Here is a 21,584-nt window from a genome sequence, read left to right as displayed (position 1 = left end):
ACTGCAAGAATCACATGTAATTTTAAATTGTTTTAATAGTTTCATTAAAAAGGAAAGAAAAATGTGAAAATAAATTTAATTATTTAATTAATATATCTAAAATATTCATTTTAGTAATAATCAACATAAAATATTATTAATGAGTAGTTTTACCTTCTTTTCCCAAACAATTTATCAAAACCTAGTATACACTTTACACATACAGAACACTTCAGTTCAGACTAGCTACACAGCAAGTTCTTAACGTGCTACTGGCTACCATATTCAAGAGCATAGATACTGTCACCTGACATTCATCAAAATATTCAGCTTTAACAGTTATAGACTCACAGACATAGAGAACAGACTTGTGGTTGTTGGGGAGGGGAGGAGTTGAAGGGATGGACTGGGAATTTAGGGTTAGTAGATGCAAACTACTATATATAGAATGGATGAACAATGAGGTCCTACTGTATAGCACAGGGAACTATATTCAAAATCCTGTGATTAAACCATAATGGAAAAGAACATAAAAAAAGAATATATATAGATATATAATATATATATATATATCTGAATCACTTTGCTGTATAGTAGAAATCAACATAACATTGTTAATCAACTACACCTCAAAAAAAATTTTTTTTAATTCATTTCTAGAACCAACCATGTCCTTAGACAGGATGAATTTGCAAATGCAGGTTAAATGTCTCAAATATTTAGAACAGTTAATCTCTTGTTATATTGGTTCTACTTTGTCTCCAGTTCCACCAATTGACTTTTGTTCAGATTCTACCTTGAACTTCAGTCTCCTAAGGATGGCAGGCTTTGGCAGAGCAGGAGACAAGAAAGCCAAAATATATTTTCACTGCTGGATCCACCCACCAACTTCTAATCCTGTTCACTGTAAGGCAATTGCCTGTATGCTCTATATACCTCCATCCTTTGTAAGAGCCCACCTCCAAGATGTTTCCTAAAAGATAAGCATCATATCCTACTCCATAACAGAGTCCTACAATAATAAAATAGTCAGCAGGCACAATGCAAAAAAAGGCTATAATAAAATTGCAAAAATGATGGCAGCAGCAGTGTGGTTTTAAGTCTTCAGAAGAGATTTCCATCAGATCTTCTGTAAACTGAATAGCCACAGTCTTTCTTGGGACATAGACAAATCAGAATGTGTGATAAAGGCTTAAAAATCATGGTATGAGAAATACAATAATTGTGGGTGTATGGGCAAACTACTGGAAAGGTATATATATATATATATATATATATATATATATATATATATATATCCAAAGAGGTTGAGAATGGCTCCACACCTAGTGCCACCATTCCCATAAACTCTACAGTGAATGGCATCTGCCAGTGTTGTGCAGTGCACAACCAGTACACTTGTCACTGGCCATCCTCTGAGGATTTAGAAAATTAAAATGTTTTACATAGCAAGGTAAAAATTTATTTTGGGGGGAAGTGGAGTATTACAAAATAAAAAAGTGACAGAATTAACTCAGAGACTTGTCAGTGGTAATTTGAAAAATGATGATTTGGATAGTGGCCTCTGTGGAGTGACAAGATGTAGAATAATGGTTTCCTGGAGAGAAGAAAAGAAATACAGAGTTGAAATGGAGATGGACTAAAAGCAGGAAATTTGAGGTTAGAAGACTGGGCTAAATATAAATCCTTCCATTATCCTCAAGGACATTGTGGGGGATGCAAGGTTTCTCAAGTCATGCAAGATGTGGATTTGAGTGTATTCTATTTAAATATTAAATACCCAGTTCCTTGAACAGACTAGAGACTTACACAGATCATCTCTGTCCAAAAACAGATTACTTGACCATACTTTGGTTGACCATTAGCCATGCAGACTTAGTAAATATCTGCAGAAAAAATGGAATATGGTCTAAACTAGCAATTGATCCTAAACTTGGATGTTTATCAGAATTACCTAGAAAATTTATTAAAATTAAATTTATCGGCCTTAACCATGGAGATTTTGACACTGTAGGTGTGGGTTAAAGCCCTAAAATTGGTACTTTTAACAAGAGTTCCAAGTATTTATGATTCAGTAGTTCCATTTTGAAAGATGGGCCACGGTGCAATTCCAGATACTTCCACTGATGAGGTTCCATGTCTCTGACCAGAAATCCAATCACTCCAGACAACACTGAGAGCCTTGATGTAACCTGCGATGCTTAAAAGACAGGCTGAGAGAATCAACTGCCTTAGTCCCTTCTAGGAGATGACTAAAGTGTCTTCACTCATTTGTTGTTAAAACCAATGTGAGAACCCAGGAATTTTCTCTAGCTGGCCTCTAGAGTAGAAGTCAGATGAGATTCAAAGTCAGGGTCTTAAAAACTGAGTAAAAAAATATATGGTTACATAATAAAAATTTTCCATTGTCCATTTACTGATTAATAATGGAACAGCCTATGTTTGAATATGTCTACTGGTAAGAGAGCAAAAGCAGTGGAGTTTCACATTCATTTATGTTTTACTTTTTCTTGCTCCTCAAGAATAGTAAAAGTCAAATATGATAGAAAAAAAAAAAAACCTCTCAGCTATTTCTACAACTTTGTAGAGTGAAAGATGGAAAAACACATTTTTATTTATGCCTACTTATCCCTCTGAGCTTAAACTAATCCTGAAGGGTTTGAGCAAAGAGCCAGCCACACTAACGTGCTAGACCAACAGGTGACTTTAATTTACTTGCTATAAATTGTTGAGGGAAACCTATGCTAAGTCTGTTCTCATTAATTCATCCACAATCTCCTTTCCTGGAGTGAAAGTTGCTGATTGCACAGATATGATTCAGAATGAAAGGCTGAATTAAGAAAAATATGGAATGTTGGCCTTTTATGGGCACTATTGGGAGGCTCTCCCATTGGATCCAATACATCAAAAATCCTCCAGTTTACAGAAACCATAAAATAATGCTGGGGGAAATTAACATGGTTTCCGACATTTGGTCCAATGGAATAAATAAATAAATAAATAAATAAGATGTATTTGTTCTTTTTTGAATAGTTTAAAATAACTAAACTTTATTCTGAAATCTCCAACACTTAGAACATGAGGAAACTGCCTCGTGTTGTGAAATGGGCTTCAACAACAATATGTTGCTACTGAGCTGTCCAGTTCCACCAATCTCAGCTAACAGGAATTCATTCCATAAATATTTATCTCCTGGTATATTCAAGACACTGCATTATTTAGTGTTGGGGACAAGAATGAATGTGATATGGTCCCTCTCAGGTTAAAGGACCCCAAAAGAGGTCAGTCCTGAAGAAAACTCACAGAAAATTTCAAAGCTTTGAAGTATTCTGTCTCCACTAGATCTCCCGTGTGTGGCTTAATCTTTCTTCTCACTCTATTTTCTACAGTATCATACAGAGAGTAGTCTTAGGTGTATTTGCTGCCTCAGTAAGGGGTGTAAAACCCATCCTAATGGACAGGACAACTTTAAGGTATTGAGAGGCATAAAGCTTCAGAGCTTATTAGGAAAAACTGGAGTGCTAAATAGAAGATCAGAGTTAGCCACAGGACAGACGCATGCTGATGCTGTCCCAAGTTCCTAAGTCTAGGATCTATCCCACAGGGGCCTAATTTCCCACTTCCATTTATCTTTGCCTCATTGGAAGAAGCAGTACTGCAGTTATGAACAAGCACTAGGATATTAGAGAGACAGTTCAAACCTTGGCTTTGCTTCTAATAATTATACTACATTAGTCAAGGGCTCACCTGTAAAATGAAGTTATTAATAACTACTCAATATGTGAGAACTTAATGAAATAATGACAAAAGTGTCTTCAGAGACTCTGGTACTTAATCAGTGGTTAATGTCTGGTAGCTAGTCTTATTACAAGTAAGACTACCATGCCCCATGGTAACTTTACCATGTTTTTACCATGCTTATGCCAACCTATTCCTACCATGCCCCATGGTAACTGCTCAAATTCAATACTTTTTCTTTCTAAACTTGAATCAAGAGCTTTGGCTTCTATCTTTGCCCAGGTGTCTGTGATCTTAATCATTGCTCCGGAGATTTTTTTGATCCCAACACTAGTCACGAAGCTGCATCTTTTGTGTAAACCCTGCTGAAATGATAACCACATAGAGTGCCCTGCTCATCAAAGTAGCCTGTGCTCCCATGAAAATTACAACCTAGAAGATATAAGAGGTTTAGAATTAGAAAAGAAATGAGTTGGCAAGCCCAGCTCAGATGGTCTTCTTGGAGGCAGTGGCATGTCAACTTGGCTCCCACATGGCTGAGTTAAGAGAAATGTACATCCAGACTCCCCAGGTAGTAAGATCACTAAAAGTGCTGAAGCATAAACATGTGAAACATGTCTGAAGTGATAGGAAGGACTGTGTTTGGTTCAGAACAGTCTATGGAAAATGGCCCTTAATCCTTTATTGAAAATCTCTGGAGTCAGATACATTTGAAATTCAGGATTTTCCAGATTTTAAAAAAGGAATGCAGTTCACATACTTATACCAAAACTCACCCATAGGTTCTGAGCAGCACCTAGGAATCAAATACAATAGTATTTCTACATCAAACGTGCAAATATTTGTGTACAGTAATATACATAAAAGACATAAATAGCCTCATGTCAGTTCAGATCAGCTTTTGCTGCCAAATGAGTTATAAACAGTCAATGTTCATAAATTTGAGACTTCTGAATTGCTGAGGCTACAGAGGGAGATGCATCCTGAAAGATGAGTTGGGAACATATTATAAGAAGTATGAATACCTGGCAGGGGAGTCAGCTTTCTTCAGAAGCTGATAGGACAGCCTTACAAATAACTTTACACATTCAATTTTTAGTCATTTTTAATGTCTTTTTTGAAAACATAATCATTGTTTCTACCATATCTCATTACATGAGGTTTTTTTCTCTCAGCTTTTACTTTAATACAATAATACATTAATCCATCAATCAAGTCCCTTTTCTTGTTCTTCTATGACATGCAACAGAGCTATTCTAAACTGTAACTTAACTATAACTCTTTTTATTACTATTTTAATTTCCATATAGCAAAACTGATTCCTTTTGGTGTACAATTTTATGTGTTTTAGCACCTGTAGAGACTGGTATAATCATGACCACAACAAAGGTACAAAACAGTACTATCACCCCCACAACTTAATTGCACATCATCAGGAATGGTGTGAGGGATCCACCATCTTGCCTCCGCATAGCCCTCTACAACACAGGAAAATTGTGTCTGTGGATTACAACTAGAATCAATAACTGTTGTTGGCCAAAATACATGTGACCCCAGCTCCTTTATTGTAATGGGTCCTATTTCCTGAAGGATGCTGTTCACTAGGCCATCTGTTTTCCACAAGTTAATGTAAACTAATTTTTTTCAAAAGGTACTCAATGTATTAGATTACCTCAGATTTTTTTGAAATACAAATGCAATTCTATTCAGGTGGAACTTCGTGTGTGTGTGTGTGTGTGTGTGTGTGTGTGTGTGTGTTTAATATACACACTTTCCCCCATCAGACCTCCATAAGTATGTGTTGTTTAGCTTCAGAACCAGCCTCTACATTGGAACAAGTTATTTATATTCAACTCATGCTGTTAAAAAAGTACTGTGGGCCTTTACGATCAGTGGATGCTTAATCTACACCTTCAACTGTCGAATAACTGGTACTTTTATTGTAGCTACGTAACTGATGTGTGATTGTTCTGTGGGTCTGGAGGTAAGAGAGAAAAACTCAGACATGAAAATACTGAGCTGCTTAATGCTATGCTCTAGTGGCTCAAGTCTCCCCACTGCATAGAACTCAAACGAAGATTCTTATTTGTTTGCCCCTCAACTCATTGTGCTCCAGTTTCAGGCATGTCAGCTCCAAAACTGCTCTACCTGACTGCTCCATTTTGGTGGTTCTTTTACTTCATCCCACAAAACCACATCTTAGGAAATTACTTAAATATAAACTTTAGAAATGAAGGTACCCAGCTCAACCTTGTGAAGTTTCTGGAAATAACACAAACAAACCAAACAAAAATATAACTCATATAACTCAGACGTAACTCAGAACCTCCAGTCCAAAAAAAAAGTGTGAGAATTTGGGAAGATTAAACACTTTTCTCCTTTTTATAAACATGTTCAAGCTTCAGAGTATTCTTTTTTCTTTTCTGCTGTAGTTAAAAATAACTCAAGGAAGAAAACATTCAGTGAATTTTTTGCATTTCTGTGGGAGGGTATGTGAAGGAGTCCTTTCAAGGAAGGACAGCTGAAGGGGAGGCACAGGGTTTGAATGAACTTATCTCCTGGTAGGTTGACAGGGCTTTATTCCCCTTGAGCAGGACGAAATGACACTAGAATTCAATAGAACTCTATTCTCCACCAGTAGAGTTCTTGTCAGAGATTTTATGTTAGCAAAAAGAACAAATATTTTATAGGCTGTGAAATTATCCAGTTTTACCTCTTACAAGGCAGCTGGGAGAGGAGTTTACAGGTGGAGAGGATATCATAAATGAATACTGGACGGGAAACATCACAATTAATTCAATAATTGTTTTTTATGAAGTGCTTGCTGAAATGACTGCTAGATTAAATGAGCCCCAGTAGTGCAGTAGAGTTAGCAATGTCCTCTCTAACAGGGGGAAGAATGTAAATCTTATAACAGTTTACAGATGTTTTTATTGAATATCTCTAATCCAAAAGTTCTGACAAAAATAAGGCCACCCTGGAACTGTACAATGGAGCTCTCTGCATGGCAACAGTCTCCTACAAGTAGCAAATCCTCATTAATCCCTTTGGAATTCATTGTCATGACACTAATCATGTGGAACTCATTGGGTATTAATATAAATGTTGTATGTGACTCTATGGGAATCCAGAACAAAACTCCTCAAGTAGCCTGTATCCATTGTCCCGAACGACTGCATAACAAAAAAATTGGGTTGCAGCCTAAGTACCCGGGTATATTGTAAATAAATGTTACTCAATATAACATCTCTGATTGAATACAATACAGAATAAATGTATATCAATGGGGGTGTGACAGGTGAGCAAGGAATGATTAGCAATTCACTGTTTTTCAGTAAGAGCTAATGGACTCAAGTAAACAAAATAATTTCGCACTAATTCCAAATCAAGTCCCTTGTTATTCTGTCCCCCTTTGTGAGGCAACAAGAATAATACTCCTGGCAAAGATGAATAAGCAACAAAGGTTTTCTGCAGTGAAAACCCAGGGAGTGCGAAGCAAGAGACATGCCTTGCCTCTTCAGTGGTCAAACTTACCATGACTCCTAGACCTGTCAGTGACTGGGGGTGATCTTTTTTGAGATCTGCTATGATAGCCCCTTCCCAGTGGTTCCCTTACATTGTAGAGATTTGTATTTCTCCCCCTTGGGGTACTGTGAGCTCCCCTGCCATGGTAGAGTTGCTCGGGGCTACTTGGGAGGAAAGTGTTCAAGAAAAGGAGAGCAGTCACAGATAGAAATATGGAAAAAGGAGGCAACTTTCACCCATGTGTGTCCAGTAGGAGCAGTATCTCAGAAAAGCCATCATCAGCTGCATCTCTTTTGAGATGGCTTGATTGAAAATTGCAATTGCGTTATGGTCTATTTTCATATTTGCATAGCTATTGCAATTAACAGTGACAGTATCCTAGCCACTCTCTGTGGGGAAAAAAAAAAAAAATCAAATGCCCACCATGCCAAAATAAGGGACATTCAGTTGGTGACATCATCCCTGCTAAAGAGAATTCTATGTACTCCCAGATTTAATGTAAATAAATTTTGACTGGAGTGATAGATCTAGTCTACACTAAGCATCTTGACCAAGGCACTGCTCACATTTACAAGTTCATCCTCTTTCTTAGTATGAAGTAGACAAGTATTATATCAGAGAGTTCCAACAGGACTGTGTATACTGAAAGTATGAGTCACAGAAGACAGGCCGGAAACACTCTATTAGATTGATAAAATGAACAGAAATCTCTGGGTGGACGTATTTGCACTGCACCCACAATATTATTCTTGGTTTGCTAGGAAGAAAGCAATTTATTCTGTCACTTTCTGGGGACTTAGAGCTAATTGGCCTTTCATAGTTATGTGATTCTGCAAATGAGCATAAAAGTGAAAGCTGACAAAAATTCAAACAGGAAATCTGAATCTGCCTATTTTCATAAGTATCTTATAATGGTTTGTAGAAAAGGACGAGGTTTTGATTAGAATAGCAAATTTCTTCATGCAAAGGGAAGTGCTCCAAATTACCCATCACTTTAACAAACAGAAAGATTGCTCTTCATTCAGCCTCCTGAGTGAAAAAAAAAACCAAAAAAACCCCATGAATGTTCTTTCCTGAATCCCACCCCTGCCAACCCCCTCCCATCCATCCATTGTGGTCCGTCAGCATTGTCATCAGTGGGCGTTCCTCAGACGATATGACCTCTCAGAGCTCACCAGCTCTTTGTGGCACTTCCCACCCCAATCCACTAGAAAGAACATGCATAATACATCACATCTGAAAGACAACGAGACAGTGTGTCTACAAATGCAGTGGCAGGAGAAAAGAAAGAGAAAGAAAAATAACCGAAACCGCCACACAACCTTAACAGAAAAGAAGCTGGAAAAGATTAAGTTCAACGCATTAAAAAAAAAAAAAACAAAGTTTTCAAAGCCTGAAAAGCATTTTAAGGTATTTTCAGTGTCTGGCACAGAGGACAGAATGGACATCATTGAAGGGAAACTGAAGAGAAGCAAACCCGGGCAAACGTGAAGCACCATTATTCGGGCACAAAATAAGCAGGGCATGTTTGCTGAGGCCCACAGACCTGAGTTGTTCATGAAATTGAGTCCAACCTAGGCCACAAGCTGGTTTGCCTTTCAGACTTTTGGGTTCGGAGTAAATTTCTCCTCTCTTCACTTCTCTTTCTTTCCCCTTTCTCTCTCTTAAAGACCAACCTCCTCTCTCCTTAGCTACCCAAGTGACAAAATTTACAGGAAAAGCTGCAGGTCAAGCAGACCCATCTGGGATTTACACTACGTGGTTATGCATTTTGCAGAACGTGGCAGGCACTGGGTAAAAACTTATGTTTCAAAAAAAGCAGCTCTCCTGACTGCCAGTCCTTTTTGCCATATTGAGGCACTAAAGCTCCTTTTTATTTTTTTTTTTACCTGAGCTTGAGCTTTCAAAGTTATTTTCCACTCTGATGATTACAGACAGCTCGACAGACAAAGAAAAAAGGATTTAAAATAGGCAGTCACTACTAATATGTACTTTGCTCTTTTTGACCAGGAAAAAGAAGCCCAGGCGTCATATTGCCATTTCTTAATCATCAATGTCAAAAAAAAAAAAAAAAAAACCCAAAAAACAAAAACCTCTTCAGGAAATACGGACATAAAAATGCATTTTTACTGATGAGAGATCAGAAAAAAGTGACAAATCTTGCTCACAAACAGTGCCCTGTGTTCCTACAGGAAAATGGAGGATTAGAACAAAAGAGAGGGATGGTGAGGGGTGAAATTCCAAATCTGTACTAAGTGTAACATAAAAATAAAGATAAGAAATGTGTTCAGAATAAGTATGCTGCGGCAGAATGCATATTCTGAGAACTGATTTGACAGTCAATTCCTTCCCTTGCAGACCTTCAGTCTGTCAGTTCCTCTGTGTTCTAAGAAATCTACTGTGTTAGTTTCCATCGTCATATTTTAAATTGCTGATCGGCTAGTTCCCTTCCTTCCTTTTTCTTTCTTTCTTGCTTGCTTTCTTTCTTTCCTTCCTTTCTTCTTTCTTTCTTTCTTTCCATCTTTCTTTCTCTCTTTTTCTTTCTTTTCTTCACTTTACATCAAGCTTGTTGTAATCAAACATCTAAAAATTCCCCCCAAAAGTTAAAATGCATTCTATGTTATCTTATTTCAGAACATTGTAGGGGACAGTTCACCTGGGGCAAAGACGAAGTGCCCTTGGTATCAAAATTCAGCAGTGAAAAGGAAAATAATAACAGTGATTCTAGGGTCATATGTGGTGAACAACTTTCAATATTATTCATCTCAAAATCATGTCATGTACTTTTTAGTTAAAAAAAAAATGTTTTTAACTGTGACTTTAAAATACCAATGGCTACTGTTTGTTGAAAGCCTACCTCATGATAAATAGAACACTGTGCGTTTTATAGAAATAATTTCTGCTAATTATAGGGATGCTGCAGAGTCTCTGCATCTCTTGTCTTATCTTTGTTTACACAAAGGGAAACTGAGGCTTGTGAAGATTGTCTCTGGGCTGAGGCCATCCCACTAGTGACTGGTGGTTGGCATTGACACCCAAGGTTCTCTAGGTCCTAAACTGACACTCCTTGTCTTTCCCCAAATCATATCATCTTCCTTTAGTTAGCATCCCAGGAACTAACTAGTATATCTAATGGATTTATTCCTTATAGAATAAGTCACAGAAGTTTCCAGTAATTGACCTGAAATGTCCCATACATGAGTCCGCAAAGAACCAGAAGGCAGGATAGACGTGCTGGACCGCAGTCTGAAAACAGCCATAAAAGTTTTATCCAAGACTCACAGCATTGGCCTCGGACATGTATGGGAGCATGAGGTGAGCCATCTGTCAGTTAGGAACTTAACTTCTAAAAGGTAAAACCTAGCCTAAAACCGATATGAAAAAATAGCCTAGATAAAATAATGCCTAATATAGGTGGCCTGGTCAGAGAATAAGAAGATTCATACATTTATAAACATTTATAACACATCTTAAAGCACAAAAAAAACACTGTTTCTAATCCTCCATGTTTGATGTCATTCTAAACTCTATTACACACTTCCCCAGCTTGATAATCATAGTTTATCGTAGATCATTTTTCATTCCCTTGATGACATGAGATCCTGACTCTGCATGTCAATCACTGCCCTCTGCTCCCACAGCACAGGGCTTCCAGGAGTTACACAGAGTCCTGGAGGTCCACCTCCTTGGATACCACGTGGTTCCTGGTGTCAGGACGTCTAAGGTTCCTATACCCATGCATCCTTCCTCCCTATCAATGGTCCTCCCTTGCTACTCTCATTGTGACTTTGCTAAATCTAATCTGCTCTTTCCCCGGTGTGACATGCAAGACCTGTCATGATTGTATTTCTAGCTTGTTTGTTCAGCTTTATCTCCTAGTTTTTTCCCCTCCCATTAGTGCCATTCTCTATAATTACATTCCCGAAACTCGGAAGTCTATTTAGTTTCTAAAAGCAAATATATGTTGTTGCACACTTCTACTGCTCTACATTGAATGTCTTTTTCTTTACTTATGCAATTAAAAAAATAACTAACATTTCTTGTCATTCTTTGGAGTGAATCTAGAAATAAGAATCTTCAGGGAGACTTCCTGACACCATTTCCTGAGTCCAGGGTAGAAATCATCAGGCTTGTTTCTCGGCCACCCTGGCACTGGGTGTATTTCTAGCTATACTGCATTGATTAGAAGGTTATTTTCTTTATTTATAAACATGTTCTCTCTACTAAACTATAAGCTCTTCAAAGTTTTTAGCCACTTTTGCATGCCCAGCACATAACTTACGGTGTATTTTATAGTAGGTGCTCAATAAATATCTGCATGCCTAAGAATTGTGCTTTTGGTTTTTACACCTAAGAATGTGTGCCTCTTCTCTGCAGTCAAGCAAGTGAGTGCTGGGAGATTTGCCCTAGCAATGCAGGTCAAACCTCTACATGAAGAATATGTGGTTATTTGTAATGAATTACACATGGCAGAAAACAAATACATCACAATAGTCTTTCAGTACAAGGAGAAATTTCATGAAATAGAGTGTCTTCATGAAACAGGGAAAGCTTCAGGGAAGAAGGGAAACTTGAATTGGCCCCTCTCAGATGAGGTACATAGATATCTGACGCAGCCCTGGTAGCAAATGGCTTGTTTATGGGACTTATGTAAGGTGAATCACTCTGAATCTCTGTAAAGATGTTATATTGCCTTGTTGGTCTATTAAAGTGTCTACCATAATGTTAAAGCTTCCTTGATTTCAGCTGAGTCCCTCGGATTTACTGAGAGGCAGGTGCAGAGCCACCAACCTTGCTCAGAGATAAGCTAAAGCAGAGGTATAAACAAAATCAGCTGTGGAAGGAAAACAATGTTGGGGTCATTTGCAAAAGCTGAGATCTTCTACCCCTAATGCCCAGGGGAGGGGAGAGAAGCACTCCAATTCCGATTCTTTCTTCCCCAGTAGCTCCCCTGCACCTGGTGGCAAGATTGGAATGCTGGCATATGACTCCTTATGCACCTTAAAAATGGCCAACAGTTAATGTCAGACTGGGTTCTCTGAACTTGGCCTTGATGTCTTGCCAAACTCTCAATCTCTGATCAATGTACATCTCTTACTAAACTGCATTATGTTTTTAGAAATTGAATGCTTCCATTTACTTTTCTCAGTAAATTTTCTCTTGACCCCAGATTTCACAATATGATAAAATAAGCTGGTTCCCATTATCAAAAAGTTTAAGAAATATATGAGGAAGAAGTAGAAAGGTTGTGTTTTCTTTATCTAACCTTGACTCCAGCTTTCTTCCCTGATACAATTTTCTGTTATAATATGCAGCATTTGAAGAAGACTTTCATGACACAGAAATTTCAAGAAAAAAAAATTTTTTTTCAAGAAAAGCAGTTCATCAAAAAGGACAGTTAGAAAGTCCACCACGGTAAGTTATAAATGAATTCCCACCAGTAAAGGTACAAAGAAACCACTTATGTAAAACACAAGCCAGAAGCAGGAGACCTTGGAATTGCATGTTACAATACTCAGAGCAATTTGTTTTATGTATGTATGCCAATGTGTCACACACAGTGAACCACACTTCCAAGTGATCCATTTCATAAAGCCATTCTCTTTAGGACTGTAATGCCTCCTTCTTTTAATCTTTGCATAAGAAGATCTCCTCAGTATTAAAAGGCAGGACCTGATCTAACATTTTGTTTACTTTATCTCATTTTAGTGATACATAAGCACTGCGCTACCAACTTGCAGTGGCTTTCATTTGGAACAAACTGCAGGATGTTCTTATTTTAAGCCTCTCACCTTCAAATTCTTCTCCTACATTTCTTTCGCTTTGCTTTTCCGAGGGAACGACTCTCCACGCCTTCTTGATCAAGACAGACAACCTAATGGCTGAGTGGGCTTTAATTTCTACGCTTCTGGCATTCAAACCTGATTTGCATTGTCATATGGAATTATTTGGTATTCAGTATAAAACACTATTTCTTTCTCTCTTTTTTGTTTCCCTTTTCCAGACAACCAACCGCTGGGAAATTATTGTCAAAGTCTTAAAATGATTTCTCAATGATTGCTTGTTAGAACAATCCAATTTCTTTCTCAGTCCTGGTCTCTCTTCAGCTCCCTTCTAGAGATGCATGAGTTCCACAGTGCCTGCAGTGTACATAGCCGACCCACTCCAAACTCGGGTCTCCACTTCTCTCTGTAGTGGCACTTTAGGGGGTGTCTCAGGGAGCAAACAGGAGGTGGGGAGGCCAGTGTAAAAAGTCAAAAGTAAAAGAGGAAGGCTGTGAATTTAAAAAGAAAAAGGAAGATGATTTTTCACAGAGTTTGTTTATTTGTTGATAAGGATTTACTGGGAACACTAAGTTCAATCTCTGCTGAGCGCCTACTCTGTGCAAAAGCATATGATGTTGGTGAATAGAAGGAATCAAATGGCACTCTTGCCTTCAAGATACTCACAGTGTAGTCAGAGGGATGGTTGTGTGATCAACCAGCCATAATTCACGGCTGACAGTTAAGAGCTGTACATATGAAAGGGGCTGAAAGTGAAGGGGCTGTACATATGAAAGAGGCTGAAATGGTGGGTGGGGGGGGACAAGGGCTTGCAGTAATTCATTCTGACTGTGGGGCAAAGATGGAGGGAGATGTTGGACTGGTCCCATTTCAATAGGTGGAAGAGTTGAGGAAGGGAGAGAAGTGGACAAATCATAAGGAGAGGGAAGAAAATAATGTGGGGGTGAAAGAGGAATGGGAATAGGAAAAAAGGGAATAAAACAGCAAGGAATAGGGCCAGATTTAATTTCCATAGAATTAACCTGTGAAGTACCTCTAACCCAGGAGGCTATGAATCTAAGGACTTTCTTTTAAGTGCCAAAGGCATAAACTCATCTATTTAATTAAAAAATATACATGTATTGCATTCTGAGTAATTCCCCAGAGGACAATTGTTTCTTTTACAGTTAAAGTTTTTGTTTAAAGCCTCCCATCCCCCACTCCCTTGCTCTCCCTGGGAGCCTACACCTTCCTCACAGGTACTCACTGCTATGCAATTATTGTCAACTGGGATGCGGATATGACCCTTCCAAGATCTCACATTTGTTTTTTGGGTACTGAAATAGAAACACATTAACCTAGATATACCCGAGCCCTCCAGCAGGTACTTTATAATCAGAAAGAAAGATTAAAAAAAAAAAAAAAACTCAAAAGGCAATTTCTTCAATGATTCCCCAAATCTTCACAATGGCAAATGATTTGACAGGATAATTCAATAGATCTTAATATCTTATAAGATAGTGAAAATATTCAAAATAAAACAGAGCGTTTCAATTCCAAGTCAATGCACCATCCTCTTTCAATAAGCGTTTCCAGTATCAGAATATTCTCTCCTATAGCACTAAGGCAAGGTGCTTAGTCTTTCTCCTAGCTATATTAAGAAGAAAACAGATGTTGGTGTCCTGCAGATTGAAACAAAATAAGCTCTTTTTAGCTTGCCACAGTCAGGGCTGCAAGCGAAAGTTGAATACTTTATCACAGTTTTGCTTCTGAGTAAAGAAGCTTGAATATATTAATTAAAGCAATACAATAGTTTATTCAAATAAGATTAAAGTGCTCTAAATATGTTTCTTTTGCTTTCAGTGAAAAAAATTAAAGGGATATATGCTCATTTTTAATCCATTTTTACCTAGTTTCATACTTCTAGTTCTTTCTACTTTTAAGTACATGGGATAGCCTCAGATAATAAATACCAAATGGAATATGATGAATTCAAAATAAAGGCATTACATAAGTATGAAAGCAAAGCATGCTAAAGATTCAATGGGTGGGAAAAAGAAAGGAAGTTAGGAAACTGCTGAAACCCTGCAAATACCAATACTTGGTAGTTGAGAAATACGTTTTTAAAATCTTTGGGGTGGTACTAAGTAAAATTAATAAGAAGTTTCAAAACCAGCTACAACTCATATTTTCCTTTCCTCTAATTCTAAAAACAGAAATGGATAATCTTGGGACACAGAGTAATGTGATCTATAATCTGCTCTTGGGCCCAAAGAACTTTATACCTGGAGACACTGTGTCCACAATCAGAACCATAACATTATTAAATACTGTGACCAATGGTTCATTCCAGGTAGGTTTCCTCACATCCAAGTGACCAGAATTTGAACCTGTTTTGGTGGCTAAAGGCAAAGTATCTCATTATAAATAAAGAATGAAGTTCAAATCTCATGTAAAACTTTCTTAATATCTATTTTTGCACTGAATATTAAATACAATTCAGCATACTTTCATGAATACCTATGACTTATGGTTGCAGAAACATGTGTATATAATTGTTCTGTTTTTATAGGCACTTTGAATGCATGCACCATAATTCTTTACACATTTTGTGTACATATGAGTAAGTAACCCAAAAACTCAATGCATATATTTCTAAAGGTTGACAAAGGTGTGATGAAAGCTTTATTCTGATCTGCCCTTACTGTTATTTACTGCTTTGTGCAAACCATAAAACTGTTCTTATAACTAACAGCTAGATCTGCTAAAATGATCTTACCCTAGGAATTATACAAACACAACTTGCAAGTTATTTTTATATCAAATCAACTCCGGTTTGAAATGGTTTACCCCAATTACTAACAGCCGTGCTATGCTCACATAAAAGGATTGCTATCCCACAAACGTGCTGCCGTGTGTTTTTTCCTGGAAAGCTCAAAATAGGATCTGTCAGGTATATCCGTTAGCGTAACAAACATGTCACCCAGATTTGCATTGGGAATTAAAACATTCTGTAGCCTGACAAAAGGCTGTGTGTTTTTAGCAACCGTGACGAGAAGAAGGCATTGCAATATCTAGACACTGTGAGTTAAAAGTCCCTCATCGGACAGATCGAAAAAGCACTCTAATCCCATGATGGAGCTTCCCAGAGTGGCAAGCCATGCCGCAGAGAACTGGGCTGCATTCCCACCCCAGTCACGGGCAAGTTTAATTCTATCTCCTGCAAACCCGACATCATCTTTTATTCTTGCATTTACACACCACTTATATTGAAACCACGGATATAGGAAAACGCATGTGTAGTGGTAGAAATGTCATTGATATTAAAAACCCAGCCCACATTTTTTCCAATGTCAAACAATAGTATTTATAAAGTAATACCACGATCACTATGATAATCAAACAATAATATTAATCAGCTTATAGGACAATACCACACATCTTATCTCCATTAAATTTACAGAACACTGTAAACCAACTATAATGGAAAAAAATGAAAATCATTTAAAAATTTAAAAAATAAAAATAAAAACCACTGAAAAATTAAAAAAAAAAGAAAGAGAGAGAGAGACTAGCATGACTAGCTTAAAATGAGGAACAAGGCTAAGAATTAATTTCTCTACCTGTACAATATATTCTTCGTGATCTGCCTTAAATAATTGCAGTATATTAGCCCATTTCTTAGTTTCAAAAGAATGCCCAGCAAATAATTCTAAAAATATTTTGCACACTTCAAAAAGGATCAGAACCTATTTTAATCACAGATATGTGATAACCAAAAGGAATTCTCTTTTGCATTAAATAGCAGAAATACTGTAATTTACACAGTTTTGTTTGAAATGCCACAGGCTTTTCTTGTTTTTCAGGTCATTAATGGAAAACAGACATCAACTTATTAGCAGTTTCATAAAGTCAGTCTTTGAGAAATATTTCCCATCACTTAACTCCGTGTGTAATTCGGTCATGTCATTAGTTCCACAAGGAAGGCTTTTCTGTAAGAAAGATGTGACAGAAACCGAATAAAGTGCTCATCACCAATGGATAGAATTTAACTTGTACAAATAAAAAACAGATTGCCCAGCAAATGTTCTAATAATTTTACATTTTAAAATACAATGTCCCTTAAAGTTATTTATTAAAAGGGTTCTTTTTATTGGGTAAGCATAACTGACATGCTAGATTCAACTCTGGTACAGTTTCTCCCTAAATATCTCTACACCAGCATGAATGAAGGGCAATGAACCACATTCATCATAAAGATATATTCGTATTCAGATTCTTCAGTTTCTATAAGAAAACAAAACCAATACAAATCATGAAGTGACAGAGGCTACCACTCTCAAACTACAATTTAGCACTTGTGGGGGGCCATGTTATTATACAAGACTATGATTTTCATGTATTCCTTCCTAGTGCCTACTGCTATGTTTAACAGTGCTTACTGATGTGTTTAATAGTGTGTATTGATATGCTAAGGACACAAATACATCCTTAAAAATCAGAAGCCAGACATATTCACATTCTACACCAACAAGCAAAAACGGAATGCATTCTTCATGCCAGACACTTACCTTCGTGTATTTAATTCTCACCTTCAACCCTGGGGGCTGACCTTCATTATCACATTTCCAGATGAGTAAAGAGAGACCAGAGAAGTTAAGTAACACATCCAAGTCACAGAGCTAATCGTGTTAGAGATAGAATTGGAAAACGTATCTGACAAATGATATTACCAGTGCTTGTTCTCAATGTGATAACTAATTCTCTTCATTAGCCTCTTCCAAAATATAAGTAATGTGAAAGGTGGTTTTACAAATTAATGTTCTTTGGTATCCTATGAAAATTTTTTTCTTCTGTCTACTTCTTACTTAAAATATGAAACCTAAAAATCAACTCCTAGACACTATGGTCTTAAGAGCCCTCATCAAGATATGTGTGACTCAGTGCTGCCCCCTATGGGTGGAGGAAGGGGATCCAAACACACCTGTGCCCTATTTTGCCCAAGGAAGCTCTGTTTTGTAATTGGTCTTCCCAGGGTGAAATTCATACTCAATCACTGTTTGTATAAGCCATCACCCCAAATGCCATCAGTATATTTTCATTATTTTCTATAACAGAGTTTAGGAATTTAGAAATTCATTATTAAACATTTTCTTTTCTTTCTGATTTCCAGTTTTCTTCATGGAAGTTTCCAGGCTTGGGGTCAAATCAGAGCTGCAGCTGCTAGCCTGTGCTATAGCCATGCTGGATCTGAGCTGCAACCGAGACCTACACCACAGCTCAGGCACCACCAGATTCTTAACCCACGGAGCAGGGCCAAGGATCAAACCCACATCCTCATGAATTCTAGTCAGGGTTCATTACTGCTGAGCCAAAACAGGAACTCCCAGTTCAACACTCTCATTGATGAGAGTTACCATGCTGATGGGTCTTTGAAGGAGGAGGGGTTCTCAGGATCTTTATGGAAAAAGATGATTGGAAAGGTGAGTAGAGAACTGCCATTCCAGAGGAAAGAATGATCAGAGAGGTGTTAAGAGCTAGGGAACCTGGGATAGCATGCTTTCTTTATCACTTTTCCTTACACAGGGGACATCCTGTGTGTGTCAGGAAGACAGGAAAGGAGATTGTGCAACTGAATAATAAGGTAAAGGTGAAATATTTGGTGGCACACTAACTTCTCTTACCATTTACTTCCTTAAAGATTTTGTAAATGACTAAAATGATGGGGTTTAGAGTACATAGCCAGTATTCAGTAATACAGATAAGAAACTACTTACAAAAAGCATGCTTTGGCCTTTTAAAAATTCTACCTAAATCCTCTCACAGATAAATAGTAAATTGTTGTACCAGTTTAAATATAACCTCAGTCTGAATTTCATTTTGCTTCCTAGCTCTGTGAACTTGATCCAGCAATTTGCCTTCTGGGAGTTTTGATTTTTTTTTTTTTCCATCTCTGATACAGAAATCATTCCTAGAATAGGATTCTGTAAGGATTAAATGAAGTAAGGTGTATAAAGACTTTATTTGGCACGGGGGCTGGCATTTTATGAGTTCTTAATAATTGGTGAATGACTAACTGTTTTTGGTTACTGGCTGGTTTTCTTGCTCTCTAACAAACATAATATGTCCAAAATGCCTGCAAAAAATCTGACTATACAGAATTTTTAAATTATATTAGCACTTTATAGCTTGATTCCTAGTTTTCTTTCCTCAAGTGACCTTTCTCATCATTTACATGGCAGTCTTATTTTTAATAAATGCAACAGCAAACTGCCGTCTAAAAGCTCTTAGAGCTGATGAATGGAACCAAAGCGTATGTTTTCCTAATGTTAGCACACAATCACTCTTGCTTAAAATTGATCTCTTCCATTTCAAACTTTGTTTGAGAGGCATCAAAGGCTATCATGTTAGGCCAAGATTGTGGACTAATCATACATTCCATTCTTGAGAAAGCCCTACTATGAAAGAAAAATCACTAGGATTTTTATAAGACAATTACAACAAATTTCTTTCTGCCTTTTTCCTTCCCCAGTGAAAATGAGAAAACAATATCATGATGAAAAGAAAAGAGGCAGGATTCATAGATAGACAGGCTCTGAAGAACAAAAGACAGCTAACAGTGAGAGATAATTCAAATAGTGGGAATTGATGTTCTTTTTTGGCTGTCCTATTAAATACTTTTTTTCTTTTTTTCACATTTCAATTGTACCAAATATGAAAAGCCCACATACAAAAGAAACAATAAACTGCTTGTTAATCTAATAACAGAATGCCAAGAACAGAAAACCTACCCTACCACAAAGTGTAATTGAGATTGCCTGCAACACAGACAGTTTGTGATCAAAACCTTGGGGGAAAAAAAAGCCTTCAATAGAAATGATGTTTCTACTGCGAGCTCATGGTCACAGCAAGGCTACAAGACCAGGGACATAAAGACCTATTAATTGTATCTCCTAGGGGTCACCAAACATCTCTGTTTGCCTATGAGAGTCCAGATTTATACCATTTATCTGGTGTAATTATTAATAGAGTTCCTTTAGCTCCAAAAGTGTCCCGGCTTGGACAATAAATTATATAGGTGCCCTTGGCTTACCCCCACTCCTTTTCAATTCCTTCACCTTTCCAAAAAAACCAAAAAGCAAAAAACTCAGGGCAAGCTATTTTAACTCTTCAGGGTATGTGAAAGAGAAGAAAAAAGTTATCTGTTTCTGAAGCTCCGCTATTCATTTGACTACCTTTCATTTTCTTAAATAAAGCAAGGAAGATTTTGAGTCTGAATTAACTTTGACATGGTCCCATTCATCCATGAAATATTTGGGGACAGAATTACCCTATCTTCCCCCACCACCCTCTATCCCTTATGAATTTCTGCCTTACTCTAAGCCACAGTGTTGGGTTCACTTATTACATTCTATTTGAAATTTTCACGGAATTACACCTCACATGAGGACTCCTAAATATAATTGCTGTTTCTTCAAAAAAAAAAAAAATCAGATGTTCAATGTAAGTTATATAGCCAAGAATAGTAGTTCATATCAGCTACAAGAAAGGCTGAGCACCTTACAGCAAGAGCCCCTTAATCAAAAAGCAATCTTTTGGGATGAGTTAGTAGTACTTTGCCTCTGGCGCTAACCAGATCCCCTACTTTCATTGTATATTTCCACAGGAGTCTAATGATGAAATACATTACATCTTCTCACAGGTGAAGTAGAAATACTCTTAAAGAGTTACCTTCCGAGAGTCACATGGTCCTTCTAGAAACAGAAAGAGGAGGTCAGCTGCAATAACAGCATCCAAACCAACAATGTATTTGCAACTAAAGCTTTGATGGTGAGGGGGATTTCCCCCTTTCATAGGAACATTCATGGGAAACTCAGAATGTGCAACATTGCAAAGAGAAACAAAACGTTTTTGTTTTTGTTTTTTCATGGGTTGGGGCTAGGATATGAATCTTTGTTTAAATATAAAAAGCTTACCTTTTAGTCCAGAAGATGTCCTTGACTTTTACCCAGCAATGCTTCAGAACTGCAAGGAAAAAAATGGGATTCATTTGAGGAAAAATATTCTGGTATTGGAGAATGAAGATGTACATGCACCCAGTGGGTTTTATCTGCTCTAGATCTATAAAGACGCAAGCATCAGATCATGGGTAAGACTATAGGTAGAGGCGGGTCTTGATCATTTGCACACAGAGGGCATGGATTGCATTTAATCAAATTATTTTATTTTCATAAATGTATAAAAATATAATGCACACTATAGGCAGATACAAATAAAATATGTTTTCTCTCTTTTCCCTTCCTTACGTAAACACAGAAGGCATACGTCATTTTGTAGCACCTGCAGAAAATATAGTATATCTCTTCCCCAAATAATGTTCTCATGACCCCCCCCAACATGGCGGGGACCCCACGAATAGGACAGCAGGTAATATCTTAGATTTGCTGTGACTTCAAAACAGCTGTAGCTTCCTTTGTGTTCTGCAAGTAGCCTCAAGTCAGACAGGTAAAAACAAATCATGAATCAGGGTGAAAGGCTATAAATATGTCATATTTGTTTTTTCTGCTGCTTTTGTGTTTT

General features: G+C 37.4%; 1 long non-coding RNA gene across 1 annotated transcript in view; it reads right to left on the bottom strand.

Moving 5' to 3' along the window:
• The window catches only part of LOC106508895, an 86,564-nt gene continuing 65,593 nt past the window's right edge, over positions 614 to 21,584 (bottom strand). The window contains exons 3-4 of the long non-coding RNA XR_001306012.2: positions 20,981 to 21,029; positions 614 to 16,996 (exon numbers count right to left, since the gene is read on the bottom strand). This is a non-coding gene — a long non-coding RNA (uncharacterized LOC106508895). The remainder of the gene's footprint in view (positions 16,997 to 20,980; positions 21,030 to 21,584) is intronic.

This window comes from Sus scrofa, chromosome 1, assembly GCF_000003025.6.
Source record: "Sus scrofa isolate TJ Tabasco breed Duroc chromosome 1, Sscrofa11.1, whole genome shotgun sequence".
In the NCBI taxonomy this organism is placed as follows: Eukaryota; Metazoa; Chordata; class Mammalia; order Artiodactyla; family Suidae; genus Sus; species Sus scrofa.
This window is presented reverse-complemented; position numbering and strand designations above follow the sequence as displayed.